The sequence below is a fragment of the Zonotrichia leucophrys genome, chromosome 12, assembly GCF_028769735.1.
Source record: "Zonotrichia leucophrys gambelii isolate GWCS_2022_RI chromosome 12, RI_Zleu_2.0, whole genome shotgun sequence".
NCBI classification, from domain to species: Eukaryota; Metazoa; Chordata; class Aves; order Passeriformes; family Passerellidae; genus Zonotrichia; species Zonotrichia leucophrys.
In genome coordinates this window covers 2,358,567-2,378,773 of record NC_088182.1, presented here as the reverse complement: position 1 = coordinate 2,378,773, position 20,207 = coordinate 2,358,567, and positions in this window count along the sequence as shown.

Sequence of the window (20,207 nt, the reverse complement as noted above, 5' to 3'; positions counted from 1 at the left end):
ATAATCTAAGTGAATCTTATTTAATACAAATATCTTGAGCACAAAACTGAAGTCCTAACTTGAATTTTACTTTGAGCTCTTTCCCTGGTTAAAACCTTCTCTTACTTCCCTGGAGAACAATTCCACAGGGCCACGGTACAGGAAAGGAATTATTCTGTATTAGCATAAGGACAGACATTGCTTTAAATCCATCAAAACACTCAATTCTCCACAACTGTGTGAGATAAAATAAAGCCTCCTATTTATTTTTATTCCTTGAATCACAGGCTGGAAGTTTTCTTTCAGTTAAAGAATCCATTACCTCCCCCCTGCCTGCTCCTCCTGCTGGGCTGTGTTGCTTCTCTCTTTCTGGGGGTTTTCTCCAGCATAAAAATAATGGCATTATTTACAAAAATGTAAACTTTTCCTGGGAAATGCATTATTTGTAAAGCAGATTTTGCCTCAGCCATCAAAGTAGCAGCAGGAAGAGTTCACTTGAGCTAGACACAATCATGTTTTCTTACTTGACAGAAACATTGTTTGAAAACGTGTTTGGGTTTTTTTGCTTGGTTTGGTGTTTATTTGTTTGCTTGGTTTTTCGCCACAGATTAGTGGGAGTACTTTTATGTAAATACTGAAGTCAATAAGGGGCAGCTCCTACTTTCTGGAAATATTTCTCTTTCCAGCTCTGCACTTCTCAGCTGTATTATTGCAATGAAAGGGTTGGGCACAATAATTTGAAAAAAAGAAGCAGTAAACACTCAATGCAGTAATTAGAGAAGCAATTCTGTCCAAAATCTTTCCATTGGATTATTCCCTCTTTGTTGCTCAGCTTTATCCCATCCCTTCCTGCAAACACAGGCTGCTCATCTTCCTTTTAGACAGAGCTTCAGAAAATTCAAGCTGCTCCATTTTAACAAATGCTTAATAAATAAAGCAGCCCATCAGAGCTTTCCCTGGATCTCAGGGTGTGTGACAAAGGAAGGCAGGATAACGACTGAACACAGCTGCCAAGAGCTAAACTGGATTTTGTAATCATTAGATTATTCACTTAGCTGCAAAAATACCTATTTCTGAGCAGCTTTTCAGCATCCCCAAAGTGTTGAAAAGTCAAAACCCTCAAAGTCAAGAAAAGCTGTGACTACTGCACAAGGAGGGTATTTCCCTCTTTTAATAAATTAACTGTTTTCCACAAGAAATATCAAAATAAGACATGTCTGAGCTAAAAGCCAGTGGTTGATTGTATCAGCTGTGCGTGGAGCAGGGAGCTGAGCTCAGTGGTTTTATTAATGGGGAATAATGTTGGGATGTGATGTGATCACACTCAGCCTCCCTGGTTCCTGCAGTGTCAAACACATCCTGAGGAACACGGCCCTGCAGAGCCGGGTTATAAATTAACCCAATTTCCACCTGAGTGAGTTCTGAATTCTGGGAATTCTGCACAGAGCTCCCACCCCGAGGGCGGCTCTTGGAGCCGGTGGTGCTGGATGGAGCCTCCCTCCCTCTTCCCAATGGGATGAGGCACAAGGAGTCAATCCTGGACTCATCCAGGACTCCAGCCAGGCTGGGGGAGTATCCTGAATAAAATGCCCTGTGGGATCCCCTATTCCCAGTTTTTTACCTTTTGTGCCCCTTATGGTCTGCAGACAAAAACCCAACCAAAACCAAATCAACTGGACTTGACTGGGCTCAAGATTAAAATGGAAAATTGTGCTCCCTTTCTCGTGTTTGCAAATATATTTCAGAGCAGCTGAGTAGAAGGATATGCAGGTGTGATATAATTTTAATTATTTCCTGTAATTATGGGGAGAGAGCACAAAAGAAGCTATTCAGCATCTTTTATTTAATGCCTTTGAAGACAAAGATTGTACTTCTGGTCTCTCTCTGTTGCTGCAGCATCTGTGCTTCAGAGGAGAAACCCTTAAAATAACTTATTGTCTAATGTCTTGTTTTTGTTTTTAATTTGGAGTGATCAAAGTCGTGATTTTTCTTGTCCTTGATGCAAAAATATGTGTTTAAAGATATATATATATATATATTTTCTTCAAATATATATTCTATATATATATTATATATATATGTATTCTGTAATATATATATTTATATATGTGTGCATATATATCTCTATATATATATTATATATATATCTTCTATATATATTTATTTATCTATATATTCTATAAATCAACAGAACAGGAATGTCCCTGAGGTTGAGTCCCTTTGCCATCTCCACCAGCACAACGTTTTGGGCTGCTGGAATGAATCTTTCCTTGGCTGTTTTTCCAAGTGAAGGAAGGAAATGCTGATTAAAATACTGCAGCATCCCGTCTGTTGTAAGATCTCTTGTGGTAGCTCACGTTGTAAAAGAATCACACAGTTGTCTGTAGTAAAACTTGTTCCATCTCAATGAGTTCCAGTCAAAACACTTGGTTGAAAAATACAAAAAAATCCAAATTAAAAATTATTAATTTCCCCAACCTTCTCAACTTCTGAGAGGTTTTGGCAAGAGCATCTTTGCTTTAGGGTTGCAGCAGTGACATCAGAGCTGGGGAGAAGGTGCAGATTCGCTTTTAGCGCGATTAAAACGAAGGTTATTTACTTTAGATTAGCGCTGTGACTCATTGTCCTTCTCAGCGATTCAGGTTTGACTCGCCCGGGGTCACCCGAGGCGAATGAACCCCCTGGTCCAGCCCCCCCTGCAATATTTATTAATTATTTATGCAATAATTAATCTCACAGTGACAGCCCAGCCTAACAGGCTTACGCAGGGATGACGTTTTCATTTGCTAAAATATTTTTTTAAGCAGGATTTACGCAGCCAGCATTTTAATACACAGCTAAAAATACCAAGAGAGAGGGGCCAGGTGCCATCCCAGGAGGCGTGCAGCAGAATTTGGGATGCCCAAAAGGCCAGGGAAGCTCTGTCCTGATCCTTCCACCGCAGGTGAACCTTTCAGAGCCATTCACCCTAAAACTGATGGGAATTTAAGCCTGAGCTGAGAACTAAGTGCTGAATTAAGCGGGGTTTGCTGCCTCACCTGTCCCTGTGCTGGAAATGGGATGGAATTTGGAGGGAAGAATAATGTTGGGTTTGTCCCTGGTTCAGCCCCTGTCCGGAAGTGCTTTAGGGACAACGACAACGATTTTTATCTCTTACAACCTTTTAGATGCATCCCTGTGGCAACAAGCCCTGCACGCACCGCGGTCATCACCAGCGTCACAAAAATTCAGCAATCACAACACACCGGGAGCGACGTCGAAAAAATAAAGATAAAAAGGCACATGGTGCTATCTACTCTCATATTTCCTAAATAAACCCCTCAGTTACCAAAACACTGAACTATTCTACAGATCACACTAAAACTCAGATTTTCCACCTCCTTTCCCCCAGCGTTTAACTCTGTTGCAATGCAGATTCCGCGTGGCTCTGGCTGTAAAACACCTTCCCCATCCCCACAAGATTCGCACTTCATCAGCCACTTAAACACCCCCCATCGCGGGTGAAACGGAGCCAGAAAAGCAACCCAAAATCTCACAGCCCGCTTCTCCAACACATCTCCACACAAATAAACCCAGGGAGATCGGCACAAACTCCTCCAGGTGATTTGGGAGCTTCGCCGCTTTGTTTTTAAGTACATTTAAATATCAAATTCTTGCGAAACAAAACGCTGTCTGTTTTTAACCTCCGCAGCTGAATAGATTAGAGGGGGCAGATGCATTATTGATTTAATCACAGCCACGAGAATAAAAGCGCCTCGTATCTCGCTCCGTTAGGATTTTATATTGCAGTATTCGGCTGCAGTTCCCCATCTCAGGGATAAAAACGCGTTTGGCACAAGCAAAGGTCACTTCCATCGAACCTGGCGGAGTAATTACAGCCTGCGGAATGCCAAATGCTCCTTGGGGATGCTTCACTTGAGGAAAAGCTGAATTAGCTGGGAAATCCCAGCAGAAAACCCAGGTTAACTCTTGGGGGCGATGCCCTTGAGCAGGACGGGTCCAGGATGGGAAATGAGACAGCTCTAGTTGGAAACTTTGCTTTAAACCGAATTAAAAGTGCAGACTCAAAGGGCTTAGATGTATTTTTGAGCGGGTATTACCTTTTTTTCCACGCCCAGCTGCTCATGAGTTCCCACGCTGATCTTCCTTGGGTCGTTTTTCTTTAAATAAAGTTCTCCAGCATGATTCCAGCGCTGCAACTTCCCGAGGAAAAGGAAAAAGAAAAAACCCCAAAAACCCCAAAGCCAAACCAAAACATAAACAAAACCCCCATAAAACAAGTAAACAAACAAACAAAAAAAACTTGGAATATTTAAACTTCTCAATGGGAAAGGAACTGGAAGAGGAGCGCACCCATTATCGCATCATCAGGATAGGCTTTGCCAGGGGAAAATGAGGGAGGGGAAAAAAAAAAACCTCTTAAGGTTCCCTGAGCAGCTTTAGGCCAATCCTCTCACTTAATTATGGGAGTTTCAACCTAATGGTGTTAATTAATGTTTGCCCCTTTGTAATCGATATCTGAAATAAAACTGATAAAGAAGGCGAAAGTTTTGTGCGGGATTTTATGATTTCTGAGCATTAAAATCGGGGATGGGTTTGGGGTTGTCAGAACTCCTATAGCCAAGCCTTACATTGGGAATTTGTTTTTTCCCACTAGGATGTGAGCAATTAATGAGAATTAAAGCTGTAATTGTGATGAGGGACAGAATTGCCCCGGAGCGAGGAGTTCAGCTCCTGGCAGGGCCGTGGTCCCTCCCTGAGTGCAGGAGCAGCACGGGAGGATGCTGATCCCTCATTGCTGATCCCTCATTAAACCTGGCCGAGGATGGTTTGCAGGGAATGTTTGTTAAACAAACACCTCTCAAGTGCTGCCCTTCAGAGCGCGATCAGTGCCGGCTCTGATCCCTGCGCTGGGTGGGTGACACAGACACCAACCTCGGGAGCTGGCAGCAGAGATGGGCTTGTCCAAAATCTCTGCAGGATTTGGTGCCCACAGTAAAATACTGAGCTGTCGGTATTTATTTTTTATTATGAGTTACGATAATGGCTATTAATTCTATTAACAGATGTGCTTTTTAATTCTCTGGGCCCCTAAAAAATTTTTCAGTCACTGAGTTTCAGTGCTGATTACTCCCAATGCTCAAACTGAATTTTTTGTAGAATCACAGAATGGTTTGGGTTGGGAGGGACCTTAAATCCCACCCAGTGCCACCCCTGCCATGGCAGGGACCCCTCCCACTGTCCCAGGTGCTGCAGCCCCAGTGTCCAACCTGGCCTTGGGCACTGCCAGGGATCCACTGCCCACCCTCTGAGTAAAGATTTTCTGCCCAAAATATGATTTAAATCTTCCCTCTATCACTTTAAAACCGTTGCCCTTGTCCTTTCACTATATTATTTTATAATAGAATAAATATACCTATGTATAGGTATATGTATATTCATTATATTATTATTACCACACATGTAGTAGTAGTAATAATAATAATAATATATAAATAATAACATATAAAATAAGATAGATCAATTTTATTTGATTCTATTAAAAACAGAATAATATCTCTCCTATATATGTAATGGTAATTATAATAATATTTATGTGTACGTATGTATGTAACAATAATATAACATTATTATGTGTATATTTATTATATTATTATTATATATGTAATAATAATATAATAATATATGAACAAGATAGATCAATTTTTAATTGATTCTATTAAAAAGAGAATATTTCTCCTACATATGTAATAGTAATTATAATAATATACATGTATATGTATATGTATATGTATATGTATATGTATATGTATATGTATGTAATAATAATATATGTATATTTATTATCATTATTATTAAATACTACTACTACTAATAATAATATCATATATATATATAAAACAAGATAGATCCATTATTAATTAAAGAAATTAAAGCTCTGCAGCTTCTGGTTGCCATGAAGTCTCCTGAGGTTGGATTGTCACCTCCCAAATCCAAGTGGCTCTTTCACCTCTGCAGGCTCACCTGAGGGCACAAATCCCGGTTTTATCTCCCTGGAGCAGGTGCTTCTCTTTATCTCTGTTTGTGCAGCATCCAGCAGCCAGGGACATTCCTGGGCAGGACCTTGAAATGCAGCAGAGATGTCCCAGCTGGAGGGCAGGGTGGGAAGAAGGAGAGCACACAGTCCAACAATGATTTTTGGGGTTTTTAAATGAAGGAGTATGTGTGAAAAGCATTTGGTGTAAAGGAAAAGTGGAATTGTGCAGCACAGAATCGTGCATTGCTTTGTATACATAAAAAAATGTACACATTTTTATATATACAAAGCAATGGTACAAGTGCTTTGTATACATAAAAATAATGAATTTTAATAGCAAAATCTATGAGTATAAAAACCAATAAAAATATGAAACTCTGAAAATTTTGAGCTATGACTGTATAAAAACCTCATTTTGGTAGTACCAACAATATCAGGGCTCATTCCTACAAATTTTCAATTCCTACATTCATTCCTACAAATTATTTCCACAAGGGAAGGTTCAGTGATGCAGCCTCTCACTGGGAGCCAGCAAACTGCTAAAGAACCCTGACCTTGCTACAACCAGCACCTCTGGAAAGGAGGAGCCTGAATTTCCTTCCAAAAGCTCCCTGCTCTTCACCTGGTGCTGCATTAAATGATCAGGCTCAGATAATATCCCAAAGTGCTTCATTTAGCAAGCTCGTGGCATATTAATTAAGACTTGTGGTGAGTTTATCCCCGTTGAAGCGCCTGAGTTGTGAGACAGGTGAATTAAATGCGTGAAACTCAAATTTCCCTGAGCTTTTCCCTCCAGGTGTGCCCCCAAAGCCTTGGTGGCACCTCCTTGTCGGATCTCAAGATCTCAGTCCTGAGATGCTGAGCCCCCGAGACCAGCTTGGGGGGCTCGGGAGTCCTGGAATGTTGCCAGAAGTGTCTGGTGGCTGGACTTTAACCCTACACAGGAGACGACAAGGATGAGGGCTTCACCGGATGAATGGTGAAGGGATCAGTTAATTAGAGAGTGAGACACAGGGTTTAGGATTTCTGTACAGGGGGGTTTAGAGGAGTAAGATGGAGGAATTGGGGTGTGTCCTGTCCTTCTTCTTCTTCCTCTTCTCCTCCATCTTCTTTGGCCACGGTGGCACCTTTCTATTGGTTATTATTGAGAGTGCACCGAGTTATAAGAATAGATGGTATTGGGGAAAAATGATAAATATTGTACACGTAACAAAGGGTATAAAGATACGTGGCTGCCCGGGAGGGCAGACAGTGTGCCCATGGCTGACTGCTGAGCAGAGCTCTGTCGGGCTGAAAGAAAATCTTTTAGATAAACAATTAATAAACATAAAAACCAAAAGAAGAACTGAAGCCTCTTCTCGTCCTTCGATACGCGGGCTGCCCCAAGGCCACCCCGGGCCTTTCCAGGCCTCACAAACAGCCGAGATAAACCGGACACCTCCTGCCCCTCTGACTGAGCATCCTGGGGTGCCCAGGCTGCAGTGAGAGCTCCTGGGGGGCTGTGGGGTTCTGTGAGCCCTGGGAATGCAGCCCCAGCTTTGGAAAGGGCTGCAGAGGAGTGGGGAGCCCACTGCCCGTGGCAGGGCAATCACAGCCTTGGACAGAGCTCCTGCTGCCACAGCCAGGAATTCAGATTATCCAACTGCTCCCCAGCACTGCAGAGACACCGGGAATGGGCAGGAGGCACAGAGCTGGCTCAGGAGCCAGCACCCAGATGGCTCCTGCTGCTCTGCTCAGCAAAGCTTTGGTTTTTTCTCATTTCAGGGCTTGGCAAACCCAGCTCTGTGTGTATTCCACCCCCCGCACCACAGCACCAGGGGATGGGGGCTGGAAAACACAACCAGCAGCATCACACAGCTCATTTTGGGGTTAGTTTGGGTTTGGGGTTTGTTTGTTGTGGTTTTCTTTCTTGTCAAAGCTGGCTTGTTGAGCTGTACGACATGAATCATTTATGAGCACCACGAAGTAGGCAGGCAGTGTTCAAATCTCTGAGTCTGCTGCAGATTTGGGCACCAGTGGAAGGTTGGGAATGGCTTGGCCAGGGCCTCTGGCTCTTGGAAACCCTCACAGCTACAGCTCAGTTTGGATCTGAGTCCTCTCAATACTTCACTGGAGGAGGCAAAGCAGGGATGCGTAAAACAAATGGAGTCTTTGCAAATTTGTTTCAGTCTGTGACTGAATTTTTGAGTTTCTCAGTCCCTGAGTGGTGAGTGAGAGGACAGGAGCAGCAAATCCTCCTGGATGTGCTCTGCTGTGCCTGGAGCTGCTTTTCCAGGAAGGGATGAGCAGATCAGGGAGCCCCAGAGCTCAGTCAGAGTCTGCCTTGGCAGATCAGATGTTAAAAACAAACCAAAGTGAGAGTCTGCAGTTCAGGGAACAGGAAAAAGTCCTGAATGAATGGGAACTCTGAACTCCATAGGTTAAAGGTGGTGGATTTGTGCACGGGGAGTCAGAGCTCCAAGCCAAGCTGATACCTTGGAAAAATTGATAATTCTGAGAGGAATTGTGCCAGCAAATTTTCCAAGGTACAGTTCCTATCCCAGGGGCTGGGATTTTTGTACAAAGAATTCTGTTAGCAATGTTTCCAAGGCATCAGAGCTTATCCCTGCTCTGTTTGTACCTCTGTGTGCAAACCCTGTACCCATGGTGAGGGGATCCCAGGGTCCCATCCTGATTAATTACCTAATTAATTACCCCACACTGGAGAGGGCAGTGATGAACTTTTGGGGAGCTGACAGATCATCCATTTCCTTGGTCCCTGTGGCAGCACCAGTTTTTGGTTTCTCTGGGTCTGGATTGAAGGCACTTGAGGCAGTAATTCATGTTTGCACTCAGGTGTTTATTATTCCTTATCAGTAAAACAGTCTCTCAACCATGAGTTCAGCAGCTTTTCATTAGAAGGCACAAAATGGCCAACAATCTCTTGGTACAAGGTAGTTTAAGACTAAACTATCCAATTCAGAACTGACACCTGGATTATTTTCCCTTTTAACCCAATAACTGATCCCACAGAGCTGCAATGGGGACTTTTCTGCCCAAAGACAAAATGCCACCCAAACCCATGGAGAAGCAGCATGAAGGAGAAACCCAGGATGACACCCTGTGCCCTCCATCTTGCTTCCATCCACAACACACTAAAAACCCCAAAACCTCAATTTCTCACCAAGTGACACACCTGCACTGCTCTCTATAATCTATTTCACACTTTTGTGGGTTCCAGTCTATCTTGGAGTCCAGGAAACTTTCTCCATGGATGAGGGTCAGAGTCAGTGCTGCCCTGAGGGTCAGGGCACCCCAGAGCAGACACAGAAATATTCCCTGTGTGCTCTGGGTTTCCACAGTCCCAAGCACTCTTACCCAGCCTGGGACACCAATTAATTCTGCACAAGCCATCCCCTCTTATGGCCACAGTTCCACCACCCTAAGGAAGAGAACCCTAATGGAAAGCATTTAATCCTACAGCCTTTCCCCTCCTGAGGCCTCTCCCAGACAATTCCAGCGCTGTCCTTATCAATCCTGATCCCTCTGCTGGGAAATGTCTTCATTTCCATATCAGCACTGCCACAAGGAGTGATAGAATGTCAGGATTTTCCTCCTTTTCCTCCATGGGAGGAAGCTCTAAATAAGTGTGGCAAAGAATTCCCTTCTCTTGTTTTCTTCTCGTCCACTTTATGGCCTCCATGAGAATTCCTGCCTGCTACATGGAAAAATGAAATAATTTATAAAAAACGAAAAAAAAGGCAGGATCCTCACTGTGTGTCTTTGTAGTTGTTCTTTGGAATGTGTTTCTCTGGAGTAAAATCAGGTTTTGAGCTCAGAGTAGTAGCAAGAGCATCTCTCTGTGGTGGACTGAGGTGCTGGATGCTGTTGTGACAAATAGGATCAGGTAAAATGAGACATTTGGGGTTACTTACAACCTCCCTTTTGGCCTCCAGAGCTGCAAATTAAAAATATTTTAATTTTGGAGTGGTGCAGTGCCCACACTCTGGGGATGTGGCTGAGCCTCTCCTGCCTCACAGTGACAGAATTAATTGAGCTCCCTAAATTGTCCCAATGGGTTCAGAGCAGAGCTGGGTTTGTCTCTGCCTTCTGCTCCCCAGCCCTGTCTTTATGTCACCCACACTGTCCCCAGGGCAGATTTAGAGGGACACACGGACAGGAGGGGTGAATACACTTGTCCCTGCAAGGTGATTTTAAATAAAACTGCTAAAAATACAGACTCATGGAATAAATAAATTTAAAAAAAAAGAAAAAAAAACCCCAGATTAATTCCTTAGCCAGGAATACTTAATGGGAAGGAAACAATAAGTCAAACAAATTATGTTTTTATATAATTTTGAGGGAATTGGGGGATGTAAAAGGAAAGAAATATACAAAATGAGCTGTAGATTCCTTGCAGAATATCCAGCAGCTCCTCTGTAGTGTCCCTTTGTTTTCACTGAAGGGTTAAAATGAAATGCAGCGTTTTTCTGATCCCTGGGTATGTGGTGATTGATCAGAACAATTCCTTGTGTATGAACAGAATCCTCTGGATAAACTCACTTCAGACACTGAGGGCTATGAATGTGCTACAGACCAAACATTCATGTTTCACTTGGATTATTTAAACTCATATTCACCAAGGTATAAAAGCACTTGTCTGAAAGCAAGAAAAGTGGTTAAAAATTAAATGCATTTCTGAGAGAGTCCTGTCTAGGTATGCTTTAGTGACAGGAGAACATTCCAATACACAATACATGAGAAACTGAGTAAAATAAGACAGGAAGAAAGTGATAAAGCACAAAAATGCCAGTGCACATCCATCCACAACTGTGTTTGGATCCAAGGAATGTCTGGGCCATGCGAAAATCCAGGTGCTGCTCTGTGTCAATCGTGTTCTCTTCCCCAAAAGAGAGCAGTGCCTGGAATTTCGCCCATGGGCCATTCTCCCTCTGTGCATTTCAGGAGATCAGGTCAGGTCAGCCCTGCCATCCCCAAATAATCATGTTACCAGTTGTACGTGTATTTATGTCTTCATTTTAAATGGATTCTCTGACCCCTCAGTGTTTTGCAGCTCTCAGCGGCTCCAGGCAGGGCAGGGCTGGAGTTCAGTCACAACCAGGAGGATGGAGCTGAAACCTGCCCCAGCTGAGGAATTCTGCTCTCTTTAATCTGAACTGGCATCTGGACTCTCTTGAAATTGCTCAGCTCTTTATCCATATTGAAATTCACACTTATTTTATTTCATTATGATGATTTCCCTTTCTGAGGAGATTGGTCCAGCCTAGGGATGGAGAGAGTGGCAGGAGAGCTGTGTCAGCACAGGCAGAGGAGAAGCCATCTCAATTCCCAGCTGCTTTTAGCCAGAGGTTTCCCATCTTCCTTTCCTTCCCCAGATCCCCAATTAGCATATTCATTAAAGTGAGGTGCTGACTGCAGTGCTCCCATGCTGGGCAAGAAATCAGGGAGCTTCAGATCCGCTGAGCTTGGGGTTAGACTGTAAATTAAAACCTCGGGCCACTGTCTAAAAAATTCCCAGAGGTTCAGCTCTCTCTGAGCTGATTTGCTGTTATTTTGTGTTGTGGGTGTGCCCCGCACAAGATGATATTGTGTTAGAGATCCCATGGCCCAGGAGATGATGTGCAGAGCGTGAGATCTCTTTATTTCCAATAAACCTGCAGCCTGAACCCCAGCCTGGACATCCTGCTGGTCTCCTCAGGGGCCAATCAGAGAGTGGAAGGAGATTTTGGGAGGATCAGGCTGGAAAATGGGATTCCCAATTCAGGGAGAGGCACAGCTGCTGAGTTCCAAGCAGAACTCCTTCAGCTGGGCCTTCTGCTCTGCTTGCTCATTTCTGGATGCATGGGGAGCTCCTGTGTGCCCGTGTTCACAGGGGTTTTCGGATGAGGGACGAGACGGAGATCTGACTCCATGTTTCAGAAGTTTTGATTTATTATTTTATGATATATATATATATTAAAACTATACTAAAGGAATAGAAGAAAAGGTTTCCTCAGAAGGCTGGCTAAGCTAAGAATAGAATGATAGCAAAGGTTTGTGTCTCGGCTCTCTGTCAGAGCCAGCTGACTGTGATTGGCCATTAATTACAAACATCCACATGAGACCAATCCCAGATGCCCCTGTTGCATTCCACAGCAGCAGATAACCATTGTTTACATTTTGTTCCTGAGGCCTCTCAGCTTCTCAGGAGAAAAAAATCCTAAGGAAAGGATTTTCCATAAAAGATGTCTGTGACGCTCCTGGAATTTTTGGTCCTCGTGGCACCAAAACACTGGAGAAGAAACCAGAATAATGGAGCAGAATAGGCACAGAAAAACCCCAAATCTCAGGGATCCCTCTGGTCTGGGATGGCTAAGAAGGGAATGGAATAGTGTGACAGCCACTCTGAGCATGTCACCACTGGGATTTTGCATTTCCTCTCAAACATGGGAGAAGGGAGATGTTGTGCTGGCTCGGAGCTGGGATAACTTTTCCCGGGGAAATAAAATGTGGAGCATATAAAATCAGCAAATCTATCCCTGCTCCCTCCAGGCTGTTATCCCAACTGGAGACCACCACATCCCCCTGGAAGAGCTCCTAGATGAACCTTCATCCCAGCCTTGCCCTTGAGATGAGGGCTCAGCCTCCCTGCAGGACATGGCCTGGCAAAGTGAATGGAAGTGTTTGATGAGATGATTCATTTGCTGCTTTGTCGACAAACCAGCCCGGCCAAAGGCTTTGTGAGGAATCATAACCTAATTAATCCCATTTGAAAATAGAACAGAGCAATTTGAGAGCACACTCATTGCCTCTGTAAACACTGACCACAATTAACAGGGCATCCTTCACAGTTATGGATAAATGGGGAGACATCCAGGCAGTGGTGGTGCTCAGTAACTTCCATTTTCCAGTGCTCCTGAATTAGTGCCCTTTGGAGAACCGCTGGAGAAATTCAAATTAGGAAATAATCAAGAGCCTCAGTAATGTGTACATATGGTAATATGGGATGTGTTACACAATTAAGTCAATGTTAGCTCAAGGAAAACCTTTGGAAATCATTCACTGCTCAGGCAGTGCCAGGCTGTGGGACCTCACAGCCCCACATCCAACCCTGGACCTTCATGGCACAACATTCATTTGGATTTACACAACTTCCTGCTGGATATGAAGGGGGAAACTTCATTTTTCTTCTCCGAATTTTTACTTTATTTTTTTTTTAACCCAAATCCAGTATGAATCCCATCTCTCAGTTGGATAACCACATAAAAGCTGGCTAGAACCCTGGTAGCACATGGAGGGGAAGCAGGACCCTGAGTGCAGCTCCTCAGTGTCTCTGGGTGGGGAGAGGTGGCAGAGGGACACCAGGGATGGGCCGTGCATTGCTCAGGATTTCACCAGCCCTTCTGACAGCCTGAGAGTGGAAATTACAGATTTTGGGGCAGAAAAAGCCATTTTGCAGGAAGGATGAAAACAAACTCCGAGTGAGACAGTGCCATACTGCAGTGATCTTCCCCTGGGCCACAGCAAATGTTCTGTCTAATCTTCAAATTTTTCTGACTGATTTGAAAAATAAGTTTCATTCCAGAGCTGTGCTTTTTTTTTTTTTCTTTTTTCCCCCTTCTCTTTCAGCTGCAGAGATTTTGTGATTTGTACTAACCTTGAAGATACAAAACAAAATATGTGCTAATGATATTCCTCTCTCCCAGCTGGTGCTGGCAACTCTTTTACTGCTCCACAGGACAAGTGCAAGTACAAATGCAAATACCAGAACCTTGTTGAGAGCGGAGTGTCCCACATTTCAGTGGAACCATTGGAACTACAAGACATGTAATAAAGCAGTTTCTGCTCTGAATGAATAATTGAGCTGCTTCTGTGGGGAGGCCTCTAAAGAACCATGTGGCAGGATGTTTTTTTGAGGCACTTATGAAAGCCATCCCACCTGGAAGCCATCCCACACACAGAGCCCACGTTGCTCTTCCTCTCAGCTTGCTTTAATTGCTCCTTCCATGGCTGTACCTCGGCTGAATGGGGAGCAAATTCAGCAGGAGACACCAAGAGCTGTGATTATTTTTAAGGTAGAGCAAGATTCCGAAATCAGAATGCTCCATGGAAGTCGCTGGGCAGGATTTTTTGTGTTTGAGAATTCCATTCATAGAGCAAAATTCCTTCTGAGGAGATCAAAAAGAATGATCTTCCACTTTTATGCTCGGATGTGGAATTAAATGACGGAGCTCTTTAAAAGCTCACTGCCACACCCCTCACCTCACAGGTGCTGTGGGTGACACCCATCCCAAAATATTCCTCCTTAGGCAGGAAATATCCCTCAGCCATCTGCTCCAAGTCACAGAGACCAAAAAGGTTTTACATCCAGAAGACACTTTTAAATTAAAAAAAAAAAAAAATTAAAATCAGTCTTTCTCCTTGGGATGTAATAGAGAACAAACCCACCAGCAGCAAGCACAATTAATATTATGAATGCTAATACTTATAAATATAAATATAAATATAAATATAAATATAAATATATAAATATAAAGTATTTTTGAGAGTATTTATGACATATCTACACTTCCCAGTGTGAGAGGTTTGCCAGGAAAATCCAACCAGCTGGAAATTCAGCACCAGTCTCCCTGATCCCCACCTGTCAGAGGTGCAGCCTGACTAACACAGAGTGTAATTCCCATTCCAGGGTGTAGACTGGGAGTAAGGACCAGCTTCCCTGGCTCTGAGTATTATTTATGGCAAAATTAGAGGGAAGATATGAAAGCCTCCAAAGGTTTTCCTTCCTGGAATGCAGGCACTCAGGTGGACAGGGATATTTCACTCTATCCTTGGAGGATCTCTTTGCTGCCAAGGGAAACCAGAGCAGTGAAGTCAGGAGGACAAATCCCACTCTTTTTTCTGGATAATATTCCCTGGAATTAGTGCATGCAGTGCTACTTTTAATCCCAGCAGGGCAGATGTTTGCTTTACACGGGACAAAATGTTGTCAGTGCCAGATTCCTGTTCCCAGGGAGCTCCAGATGAGTGGACACCAAGTGCTTTGGATTCCCACATTTCCTCCAGTTCATTCCTTGCTTTATTACTCAGTGCCTGATTAGCAATCCTCATGCTTAATTGCCCTCTGGCTTGGATGACTTGTAAACTCTCTGGTTAGCACCACATTTCCCTGCTCAGAGTAACACAAGGACATGATCTGACATTTGTGATTTACCTCATCATTATCTCCTTTTTGTTTGTGGACAAAAGGCTGCAGAGACCAGACCTGAAATTTCCTTTTTTTTTTTTTTTTGCTAAGGCAAGCAGTGCAGAACAGAGCATAAAGAAGAGCCAGGATATATAAAGAATCAGGATATAACATTGATGTGTTGCAGGGAATCTTCTTCTATTATAGCACACACAAAGTTTCAAGAGATTTCACCACTGGAAACTGAAAAAAATCAGTTTTAGGAAGTGAACAGTTTCATTCTGGGTACCAAAAGTTTTGCAGCAGCTATTTGAAACAAAAAGGGATTCTATTAATTCACAGGAACTCAGCCCATCCATTAGAGGTTTTCCTAAAGTTTACTGCTGATTTTTGGTGGTTTGTTTTTGGTTTGCTCTTTTGGAATGAGCAAAGCTTGAGGTCATTTGCAGCCAAGTGCACCTGAAATTTTTCCATCCTCCCAGACCTGTTTTACCCCTTTGGGTTTTCTGCAGCCCGTGCTGTGATTCCGTTTATTGGGGAGCACCAGTTTCATTCCCAGCAGCAGAATTTGCAGGCAGATCCTGCAGTGAGGCCTCATGCTGAGTGTGGTGCTGCTCAGTGTGAGCAATGGCACCAGGATTTGGGCCCTGGAACAGAAATCAGCCATTCTGCTGACCCTGGAGCAGCCTCATCATTCAATTACACCAGAGAAAAGCAGATGTGCAGCTGCAGAAACGTGTTCTGCAAAGTCTACATTAAAAATAAACAACAAACGACTCAATAAAAATGAAAAAACAACAACAAAAAAATAGAAACCCTTACACAGCAGCACAGGAACAGCCTCTCCCTCTTAACAAGCATTTTGTGCAGGATCCTTTCCTCCAGCACTGACACAAAAACAATAAAGATCTCATGGCTGGTTAATAGTTCTGCCTGCAGGGGAGAGGAAACAGAATCACCCAGACAAGAACAAACCTTATGGCAAATTCCTCTCAGGCTTATGGACTCCACAGCCTGAAGTGGCTTTTGCCCTGAAATATTTCCTCAAGTATTTCCATAAAGGGTTGTCAGATCAGCTCTGTGCCCCATCTGTTAGAGGCAAACAGAGTCAACCAAACACTGCCCCAGCACCAAAGCTGTGCCCAGGATGCTCAGGGCCCTCTGCTCCTGCATCCATCTCTGCATCCTTCTCTATTTCCTCACATCCCCAGCACTTTGAGGGGCACTTCTGCAGCACATCTGTCAATGGCCACTGCTCCTCTCTGTGTCTGAAGCTGGGGTCTGTGTTCTCATCGCAGCAAAATAAATATATTTAAAAATATATTTATTTAAAAATATATTTATTAAAAATATATTTATTTAAAAATATATTTATATATTTCTATATACATTTGTATATATAATAAATATTTATAAATATACATATATACACATATATACATACACACACACATATATATACATTTATACATATATATACATACATATATATGTGTATATATATATATATATATACACATACATACATATATATGTATATATATATATATATATATGTATTTAAATTAAATATATTACTAAACAAATATCTCCCAAGCTGGCTGGAGAAAACCCAGCTTTTCCTAAGCTCCCACCTGATGATGCTCCCAGGTTTATCCTGCGAGCTGGATTTTGAGATCCCCCATTTCAGAGTTCCCCACATGGATTCTCTTGGAGTTTAAGAGCCAAAACCACTCCCTTTTTATCTTCACAACCACCGGCTTAATTGAAGAACCAACATGTGAAACTTCAGATTTTATTTTGGACAGAATTAAGGCCATAAAATCATAGAATTGTGGCAGTAAGGTAGAAAAATCACAAAGAAAGGCTTCATAAAATTGAGTCTGCTCTCCAGGAATCAGTGGCTGGCCTTGTCAAAGCCAGCACTTTGCAAGTTCCCATGTGAGCAATTCATTAGGATAACAATCTATTCCTGGGTGAAAAAACAACTCACACCTGTATAAACTGGTTTTATAACACTGTTAGATAGAAAAATGAAAATTATCTCTCACTGTATGTACACATAGAGAGTTTGAGAGACCAATCAATACAGAATAACCAATAAAGTAATTGGCATAAAACTACTAACCAATTGGAGTCCCACACGAGGTTAAAGTGGTACAAAAAGGAGTTTTGTGAATAAAGAATGGCTTTTTCTCCATGAAGAAAATGAACTCCTGTGTGATTTATTCCCATATCAAGTCACTGAAGGGTTTGGGTGACTGACAAAGAGCCAGGAGAGAGCTTTGTGCAGCGCTGGGCATTTATAACACCTGTGGAAATGATTCCTTTGTTTCACTAATGAACAAATCTGTCACCAGGCCTGGCTGGAGAGGTTCTCCCAAAGCCTGCTGGCATCTCAGGGCAGCACAGCAAAGCTGCCCCCACTATTTCCTCCCACAAAGAGCACCATAAAGATGCTGTCTGCTGAGGAGAAAGGTCAATTCCCACACCACATGTGTGGTGTAAATGTGATTTACTCCCTGGCCACGTCATCACCTGGGGCCTGCAAAGGCCTTTGGGGATTTACCTTTTCCCAGGTTTCCTTCTCACTGATGTATTTCTGGGGAGCAGTGTGATCAATTAATGGCAAAGCAAAATGCTTTGTTTTCATGTCACGAGGCACATAAAAAAAGAAGCCTTTGATCTTGCCCCTCTAGAGCAAATAAACTCCAAATTTGTGAAGCTCGTGGATAAAACTTGAAGTTTTCAGAGAAAACAGCAGAAATTGATGGCAGCATTTGTGCTTTTGCAGAAGCTGGTGTGATCTTGGGCAAAGGATGAAAACACAGGGGAAAGTGGTTTTGGATGGTCAGGAAATGAGGAAAATGAAGGAGCAATTCCCTGCTCCGTGGGCTCCAGAGCCCCTGGGCAGACTTGTTTGTGCTGCTCAGTCCCCTGGTACATGCACAGTCCATAATATCCATTTAATGTGGTGCTGAGAAGGAAATGACAGATTTAGGAGGTGCTGAGATGTTTTGGTAACAGGACCACAGGAGCATCTATCTTACATAAAAGAGAAATACAACCTGTCCCTGCTGGCATTTTGCTTCTGCGTGGGTGGATATGAAGAGCAAAAACACATCCTGAAAATACAAAAATACAAAAATCTCTGTCCTCACTGCTCGGAGCTGCTCCTTGGTCGTGCACAGCTCCTTGTTCTACCTAATGGTGGGGTGAGTCCAGCACCAGTCCCAAAATCTGCTGCCCCAAATCCTACAGGGAGGTCTCTTCCTCTCTGCAGCCCTAGATATCATTGTTGGAAAGTGTCCAAGTGTTTTCTAGAGCCTGGAGCCTGATTTCAGCAAGGAAATGTTTTCCCTGAATGTTCAGCATTGCTGGGAAGAGCTTTGGATCTGTTACAGACACCCCTGAGGGTGAAATTCAAACTTCACCCCTGAAATCCCAGGTTGCAGGAGCCCTGGGATCCCTGGGAATGGTTTCCACTGTCCCAGGTGGCTCCAAACCTGCCCAACCTGGCTTTGGGCACTGCCAGGGACCCAGGGCAGCCACAGCTTCTCTGGGAAACCCAAGTCCTGCCTCATGGCCAAACATTTATCCCTTAGAGCTGATCTAAATCAACCCTTGTTTAGTTTAAAACCAATAACCCTCAGCCTACAACAGGTCCTGCTAAAAAGTTTGTCTTCCCACCAACTGGTGCTAAAGAAATCCCCATTTCCAAAGAAATCCCCATTTCCCACAGCACCATTTGGGATGGCAAAGACCTTTAAGGCCACCTTTAGGCACCTCTTTTCTGCACCCTGAAGGAGCTGTCTCAGAGCCTGGAGTTCAGACATTGTTTGTGCACTCAGATTTCTCTGTGCATCTGCTGAACATTCCCTTCCCCCTTTCCTTTCCTTTCCTTTCCTTTCCTTTCCTTTCCTTTCCTTTCCTTTCCTTTCCTTTCCTTTCCTTTCCTTTCCTTTCCTTTTCCTTTCCTTTCCTTTCCTTTCCTTTCCTTTCCTTTCCTTTCCTTTTCCTTTCCTTTTTCCTTTCCTTTCCTTTCCTTTTCCTTTCCTTTTTCCTTTCCTTTTCCTTTCCTTTCCTTTCCTTTCCTTTCCTTTCCTTTTCCTTTCCTTTTCCTTTCCTTTCCTTTCCTTTCCTTTCCTTTCCTTTCCTTTCCTTTCCTTTCCTTTCCTTTCCTTTCCTTTCCTTTCCTTTCCTTTCCTTTCCTTTCCTTTCCTTTCCTTTCCTTTCCTTTCCTTTCCTTTCCTTTCCTTTCCTTTCCTTTCCTTCTTCTTTCCTTCTTTCCTTCCTTTCCTTTCCCTTTCCTTTCCTTTCCTTTCCTTTCCTTTCCTTTCCTTTCCTTTCCTTTCCTTTCCCTCACACTTCTGCCTGTCCACTGCTAAAAAGGTGTTATTAGGATCACTCATAAAAAAATCTATATACAACCTCCAAATAATTGAAATTTCCACCTTTCTGGATGCACAAATGACTGTCCTGCTCAGCAATCCCAACACAGCCAGGAAAACTCCTGGTCCTGAAGGACAACAAGGAAGGGAGCACAAGTTTTTATATCTTTCCTTGGTCCAGTAGGAAATATCAGGAGATGACAACAGAAGGTTTTGCAGTATCAAATAAATGGGAATAAAGCACTTTGACTCATGGAAAAAGTGGGAATGAAATTGAAATTGTTGGAGAGGAGACATTCTCTGGGTTCCTGAGATGTTCTCCAGTGAGATTTTTCCTTAAGAATCCAACCTAAGGTGATCTTTTGGAAGATTTAAAAATGTTTCTGTAGTTTGAGGTAAGGAGTTATCCATCTGAACTCTAACTGGGTCATAGTTCTTGCAAGGTAATGGAAGCTGCATCTTGGAAAATTATGTTTTCATTCCTTATGGTTTTTTTGTTCCATGAAGTGAATTGAGAATGAATTCTAAACCTGGATTTAAATGGTCCCTGAGATTGAGTACAATGTCTGTTTGCCAAGCCAGTGTGTCCCTGCTGAAAATCAGCCTTCCCAATTAATATGTATTTATTCATTGC